This window comes from Urocitellus parryii (genome assembly GCF_045843805.1).
Source record: "Urocitellus parryii isolate mUroPar1 chromosome 13 unlocalized genomic scaffold, mUroPar1.hap1 SUPER_13_unloc_4, whole genome shotgun sequence".
Lineage (NCBI taxonomy): Eukaryota > Metazoa > Chordata > Mammalia > Rodentia > Sciuridae > Urocitellus > Urocitellus parryii.
The window spans coordinates 786,490-792,489 of record NW_027551772.1 but is presented as its reverse complement, the minus strand read 5'-3'; the positions used below and the strand labels follow the sequence as shown (position 1 = coordinate 792,489).

The 6,000-nt window shown below is 41.4% G+C and overlaps 1 protein-coding gene and 1 pseudogene across 1 annotated transcript in view; one reads left to right on the top strand and one right to left on the bottom strand.

Moving 5' to 3' along the window:
- Nucleotides 1-2,778: 2,778 nt before the first annotated feature.
- On the bottom strand, nucleotides 2,779-4,064 carry LOC144251436 (transcription factor AP-2 gamma pseudogene; annotated as a pseudogene).
- The window catches only part of LOC144251439 (methylglutaconyl-CoA hydratase, mitochondrial-like), an 86,921-nt gene continuing 84,816 nt past the window's right edge, over nucleotides 3,896-6,000 (top strand). Inside the window, exon 1 of the mRNA XM_077794353.1 lies at nucleotides 3,896-3,933. The gene's annotated coding sequence lies outside the window, so the exon portion shown is untranslated. The remainder of the gene's footprint in view (nucleotides 3,934-6,000) is intronic.

Sequence of the window (6,000 nt, the reverse complement as noted above, 5' to 3'; positions counted from 1 at the left end):
AGTTGTGTAGGTAATCAAAGACGGATTTCCCTCTTTGTGGAACAGCAAGTAAAAGCAGACCTGTGCCACCTGCTTGAATTTCTGCCTAAACACCTCAACTTAAGGTACCCACCAGAGAAGAGACCATCAGAAGAAGGGGCAAATTTTTTAAACGGTGAGCTGATTGAGATGACAGTGCCAGTTTGGAGAACATGACCTGGCTGGTAGTGTTACAGACCTCCTGGTAGCCCAGGGATGACATTAATCCCAAAACTACCTGGTATTTAATAGCAGGGAACTGAGAAGTAACTGTTTATTAAACACCCAGTATCCATAAACTGGATTGTAAAGCAAGTGTTAGGTATAATTAAATAGCAAGTTGGTAGTGATTTCCATAGTTCACCAAGGCTGAATCAGAGGACTTAGGAATACTCTTTATTTGTGGGGTGGTTTGTGTTGTCTCCTGCCTAACCTGACTGTAGACAGCATACAGTTGCTTAAAGGTATATGCTTAAGATTACTTTGAGCATCCTGTCCCAGAGAGCTGGGTATTTGAGTTGAAGGACTTTGGGGGTGACATGGGCCCCAGGGACTTCACTCTCTCTGTGTTCTTCTGTTTTAAGCTCAGAAATCCTTCAGACCTTGTTTTGTTTCAAGTTGTTCCAGATGTGGTTATTTTTCTGTTAATGTTCTTGTTAATTGTTAAAAATTGCAAATTGTTGTAGAAAACTTAGAAAGTACACATAAACAAATAGAAGAGAGAGCTAATTCAGTATTTTCCTTTAGCAATATCAATTCTTACATTTAGCATATTCTTCCAGACATTTTAAAATCATATAGGGTTCATATATATACAAATCATATAGGGTTCACATATATATACGTATATATATGTATATCTATATACATACATATATGTATATATATATTAAACACATATATGTGTGTGTGTATACACACACACACACACACACACACAGATATACTTTCCAATTTACTTTAAGATAGCCTTTGTTACTTTTATCTTTTCTACCTGTGTACTCTTCATCCCCTTAGTATAGAATCTTCCTTCTTGCAAGAGTATGGAATGTTAGATATTCATTTTAGGTATGATATGTGTAGAAGTTTTAAGTTACATAAAATAAAATCTGTTTTCTCTTTTTCCCTTAACCATTATTTTATCTCTTTTTCATGTTCTGAACCTTCTTCCCCAATTCTGTTCTTTAAATGTACTAAATAAATTCAAATTTATTTGGTGACCTCTTTCAGAGTACTTCTACCTAGAGATTGTTTCGGATGATGGGATAAGAAGCAGCAGATGTGTTGGTAGAAAATGTGTTATAGAAGCTGAATTTTCTTTATTATTATCATTTTTTTATATATCCTTATCATGCTAGGAGAATTAGGAGAAGTGCTTTAATGTTGCATAATTGAACCTGTTTAGAAAGCTGGGCTAAGATAATAAAATTGTAAGAGTTTATCAGTTTCTTGATGAAGTTTTAATTGAACCTAATTTCAAGCTAGCCTTACTTTTATAAGTTTTATGTTTTGGACTCTAGGCTCTTGGAAAGGAAAGGCTGCCCTGCCAAAGTGCTGCTGTTGGTAGGAGAGGGCAGGAGACCTAAATGTCACTCTGTTTTCCAGAAGACAGTGCTTTGATCCTTTCTTTGTCCTTAAGTGTGTTTCGGGATTGCCATGGGAGGACCCTCCAGGTGGCCTGTTGTGGAGAAAGAGGATTTCTACATAGGGTACTATTTTGAAGGACCTTGTCAACACATGGCCAGAAGCGAGCCTGGTACAGTGTACCTCATGGTTGGTGCTGATGTTTGCCAGCTGTAAATCTCACATGTGAGTTGGAGCAGCCCCTTGACATTAGTCTGTGGGTGGATATTTGCCTAGGATTCTATATATCCAATGGGTACCTCGTTGACCCTCATTATTATTTCATTGCAGTGTGAGCATGATTTGAAAATGATTTTAAAAATGCTATGCCATTCCTTGCCCATCGCCTTCAATTTGGGAATCATAACTTTGTGTTTTGTAGACCTGGGGACACTGTCCTGTTTCCCTTGGTTTTTATTAAGTATTCTGGAGAGTTGGATTTTGGTCACTGCCATATAAGGGAAGAATACTAGGAATTGTATGTTAGCTGACTTTGAACTGATAGAGAAAAAGAGTATGAATATATGGGGACTATCTTTGTGGGAAAAGAAGGTAGTCAGTGATAATATACAGCTGTTATAAACTATTAGTAAAAAGTAACGTGTTTAAATGTTTTATTGGGGCTGGGGTTGTGGCTGAGTGGTAGAGCACTTGCCTGGCACATGTAAGGCACTGGTTCGATCCTCAGCACCACATAAAAATAAGTAAATAAAATAAAGGAATAAAAAATGAAAAAAAAAAAAAAGAAAAACGATGCTTTTAATTCTACCTTATTCCTACTCTGATTCTTTACTTTCTTATGTAAATCTAGAATACTGACTTATATAATTTTCCTTCTCTCTAAAAAATTCTTTGTTCTATTTTTCAATTTGTTCTTTTTAGATATACATGACAGTAGAGAGTATTTGGACATATTATACAAGCATAGAATATAAGTTATTCTAATTGGGATCCCAATCTTGTGATTGTACATAGTGTGGAGTGACAGAGGCCTTTGGATAGGTGGATAGGGGAGGTTGGAAGCTCCTCCCCCAGCAGGAGGGGCGTCCTGGTCTGTCCCAGTGGAGAAGGATTCCTGAGTCCTTTCCCTTCCCGCCCTCTGCTCACCCCCATTTTACTTCCTGTGCTTCTCCATTTTCTCCAGGGTCTTATTAGAATTCTTTACACACTTGCTGAGCTGCCAGCAGCGTATTCTTCCTCGTCGCCATCTCATTTCGCCCTCCCAGGTGAGGCCTGGTTAAATATTCAGCCACTGGCTTACTAGGAAACTCCGCTTCACAGACGTCCGCAAAGTCCCGGGCCAAGTGAACAGCTTCGCCTTCCACCAAGGATGTCAAGAGGGTCACATGAGCAGCTTTCGGTCTCCCAGAGGGAAGATTCAGCCCAATCTTGTCCAATTTCTCCCGCAAAGATCGGCCTCCATTTTTGGACTTGGCTCTTCTGAGAACACCTCCCAGCAGTGAGGCATTTAAACATTCAGGCGGTGACAATCGCCTCTGCACTTCAGCCACCGTCACTTTGTATTTGGACGTGGAGCTGAGGAGGGACAGTCTTCCTGGAACCGAGCAGAAGACTTCACTGGGATTCATCAGGGCTCCCACCAGCTCCTTCTGACAGGGGAGACCTAGGGGGTTCTTAGTCATGGAAATGGGACCTTTGCGGATTACAGTCTGATCAGGCCCAAGCAAGTGTGGGTCGTCAACGTTCTGCACCTCTTCCATCTGGTGAGCCATGTCGTGGAGCCCCAGGTTCTCCGCCAGCCCCGCGGCGTCCAAGGCGTGTGCGTGGGGCAACAGCAGGTCCGAGCGGCGGTAGGCATCCCTGCGGGCGCCCACGGCACCTCCCTCCAGCCCGGAGAGGTGGGGGAGCAGGCTGGCCGGGCGCCCGTGGTGCGAAGGCAGAGCGGCGCCCTCCTGGCTCTGGCGGCCGGGCCAGGCCTGCTGCTGGCTGCCGGCGGCCGCAGGCTGGTGCAGGGGGTTGATGGCCGCAGCGTAGGCTTCGCCCGGATGCGAGTAGGGATCTGCCGACTGAGAGTAAGCCAGCTGCTGGTAGGGCGGTGGAAAGTAGGGTGGCGGCTGGTATTCGGCGACTCCAGTGTGGGACAGCGGCGGTGCGGAGCTGTAAAGATGCTGCCCGGCAGAGGAGAGGTGGGGGATGCGCGGGTTCCCGTTGTTACTCGCATCGTGGCGATCCTGGGGGGATGAGTCCGCCGAGCCCAGCGGCGAAGGTCTGGATGCTTCGGTGGCCACGACGCTCAGAGGCGCCTGCTCAGGACCTCGGGTCCCAAGCCAGGTAAGTGCGGGGTAGAGGCAGCAGCCTGCGATCCGGGGGTGAGTCGGCCTGCAGCAAACGCCTAGCCGAGCGCGCTCGCTCTTCAGCCCGCACATGTTGGAGTTGCTACTTATATTCTTGATAATTGCCATTCTGACTGGAGTGACTTGGAATCTCAGTGTAGTTTTAATTTGCATTTCTCTAATTGCTAGAGATGTTGAACATTTTTTTTCACATATTTTTTGACCATTTTTATCTCTTCTGTGAAGTGCTTGTTCAGTTCCTTTGCCCATTTATTGCTTGAGTTTGTTTTTTGGTGTTAGGTTTTTGAGTTTTTTGTGTATCCCGGAGATTAGTGCTATATTTGAGGTGGAAGTGTCAGATTCTCTCCCATTCTGTAGGCTCTCTCTTATGTTCTTGATTGTTTCTTTGCTCTGAGGAAGTTTTTCAGTTTGATCCATCCCATTTGTTGGTTCTTGATTTTACTTCTTGTATAAATAATTTCTTCTACTAATTTTTGCAGGCAGATCTACTGGCAATATATTTCCTCAACTTCTTTTTTTTTTCTTTTAATCTGAGAAAGGCTTACTTCTGTTTTGCTTTCAAAGGATATTTTTACAGTTTTAAGAATTCTAAGTTGGAGGGTTCCCCCCCCCCTCAACACTTTAACTATAGTCATATGTTGCTTAATGGGGCACGCATTTTGAGAACTATGTCATTAGGTAATTTTGTCATTGTGTGAACATCATACAGTGTACATAAACGTTGATGTTATAGCTTACATAGCCTGCTGTTTATAGGATGTATTGGGTGTGTGTGTGTGTGTGTGTGTGTGTGTGTGATTTGCTTGTAGCTCCTAGGGCCATGATGAACAAAATAATTTGAGATTAAATTAAGCATGAGAAAAAATGATGGAAATCATGAGATGTGTTAAACATGTGATATATCTGGTTACTGCCATTGTAACATAGTGTGCTGTTTTACAACAAAATTCTATTAGTAGAAGGAGTGCACTCTAAAATAATGATTAAAGAAATAGCATAGTAAATACATAGACCAGTAGCAGTCATTTGTTACTATTATCAAGAATTTATTTGCTATACATAATTATATGTGCTATACTTTCATATGACCAGTGGCACAGTAGATTTGTTTATGTCAAAATCATGAGAAATATGTGAGTTATGTATTGTGCTGCAATACTGGGATGGATTTGACATCACTAGCTGATAGGAAAGTTTAAATTAGTTATAATCTGTGGGACTACTGTTGTTTATGTGATCTGTCATTGACTGGAATGTTCTCACATGGTATAAGCATGATTGTATTTCACTCCAGTCTCCTCTTGCTTACCTCATTTCTGAGGATAAGTTGTCTATAATTTTTTTCTTTGCCCCTTTTAGTTGAAATTTTGATTCTCTGACCTCTTTCAGGATTTTTTTTTCTTTGTCTTTGACGTTCTAGAATTTGAAAATGATGTGTCGGGATGTAGTGTTTTGGGTATTCATCCTCCTGATCTTCTATGCCTTTCCTGAATCAGTGGGTTAGTGTCTGTCATTAATTTGATATTATTGATCATTATGTTTTCAAATATATATGTAATTATATGTATATTTATGCATATGTATATTTATATTTTGCACTGGGGATGGAACCCAGTATAAAGTGGACCACATCTTCAGCCCTTTTTATTTTTTATTTTGAGACAGGGTCTTGCCAAGGCTGGCCTCAAATGGTATATGCCACTGCACCCAGCTTGGTTAGTTTTTTCTTTTCTCTCTTTTTCTTTCTGGAGTTCTCATTGTGTGTGTTACTGCTTTTGGTCTACAGTTCTTGGATCTGGTATCATTTTCTTTCTTTTTGTTTTCCAGTTTTGGTGATTTCTGTTGTGCTATCCTGAAGCTCAAACAATCTTTCCTTAGCTGGTGACTGGATTTCTCTGGAGTTTTTCTCTCTCATACTTGTCCATATGAAACTTCAGCAGTTTGCTCCAGTTTCCATACCTCAGCAGTAGTTCTTGTGGAGATTTATGCCTTTTTATTTTATGTTATTTATATATTTATTTTATTTTTTGTAGTGGTTGATGGA